The sequence below is a fragment of the Halyomorpha halys genome, unplaced genomic scaffold (genome assembly GCF_000696795.3).
Source record: "Halyomorpha halys isolate HHAL.00 unplaced genomic scaffold, Hhal_1.1 Scaffold1802.1, whole genome shotgun sequence".
Taxonomy (NCBI): Eukaryota; Metazoa; Arthropoda; class Insecta; order Hemiptera; family Pentatomidae; genus Halyomorpha; species Halyomorpha halys.
The window spans coordinates 88633-90044 of NW_027111943.1; the positions used below are offsets into that span (position 1 = coordinate 88633).

The 1412-nt window shown below is 25.0% G+C and overlaps 1 protein-coding gene across 3 annotated transcripts in view; it reads left to right on the plus strand.

Annotated features, from left to right (window-relative positions):
* Window positions 1-1412, plus strand: part of LOC106690674 (multiple PDZ domain protein) — a gene marked incomplete at both ends in the record, with an annotated part of 132413 nt that overhangs the window by 85943 nt on the left and 45058 nt on the right.

Consider the following 1412-nt stretch of genomic DNA (forward strand, 5'->3'; position numbering starts at 1 on the left):
TATAGAATATTACATACTTATTATTATAGGTTAGAAAAGTAGTAGTTTAAATCAAGTTTTGTTTGTTTTGGAAATCTGAATGTTATTTTAACAAATATGTGTGCATATATAATATGTTTTCCTTATTAATACATTATTCCTTATTCATTATTCTTTATTAATACAATAATATTTAATTTAATTTATCAATTATTCCACTTTTACGGCTTGTTCGTATTTTGGTCCTTGAAGGGTAACAGAGTTTTATTGTCAATTATTTACTTTAAAACATATATTTTTACTATATGTTATAGAGAAGGGATATTAATTAATAAAACAACTCTCACAATTAATGTAGATCATAATAATTAAAATGATATAACCTTATATACCAGATAAATGTACCTTGGAACAGAACTGGAATAATGAGATAAAGTATGCCATACTATATGGAATATTATTAAACAATAAACAAATTTATTAAAACAATCAACTAATAATGAACCCCTAAAATAATATCTGTTTATGAATCCTTGCATTAATATTTATTTAATATCTCTTTTATATAAAATGAAGGAAAGTTATCAAAATATTTACTACACAATATTAATTATTTACATTAAACTTACATATTAAATAAACTTACAATATTAATATTTACATTAAACCTCAAACATCTTTTATAAAATTAGTTATTTATAAGTTATCTTTATGGATATTGATCTTTCCTAATGTTGAATTAAACTCTACTTATATATTGGCAATTAATATAAATTATCAACATATTGGTTAACCATTAATTATTACTTCAGTATATAATTTAAACTATATTTGTGAATTTTAAATCTTTCAATTATTAAGCACTGTTAAGATATTTATAACTCAGAAAATTGCAATTGTATATGAAGGAGATGGGGCTGTGACCAAGAAGAAACAAAAAATATTTTTCAACTGTTTATTCATTACTGGCTTTTTGATCCAGAATGTAGATCTTCATCAGGGCTATAAATAAGGAGATATAAAGAAAGAAGAGTCAATTTAAGAGTAAAAAGAGTGATATAAAAAAGATGTAAAGGAAGGGGATACATAAACTGTCTAAAACTTAAATGAAATAATAGGGTGTATAAAGATGTAAAGAAAAAAATATTAACATAATGTAGAGTAGTGAAGTGGTTGAGATGTGAATTGGGTTGCAGACTTGTTATTTCTAATCTGTTAATCTAGCACTGTGGCAAAGAGGTGGGAATGAATTTCTTGAAGGAAAGAAAAGAAGAGCTATGAACAGAGGTCTGGTGTATTGGTTCATGGTGGTGAAGAGGTGTGGAGGATGTATCTATATGAGAATACATGTAGGATGTAACTATAGTGAGATAATTGAGAACTGTTTTTTTTTTTCTTCTAGACTGTAGCCCTGACCATCTTCTTTATATTTA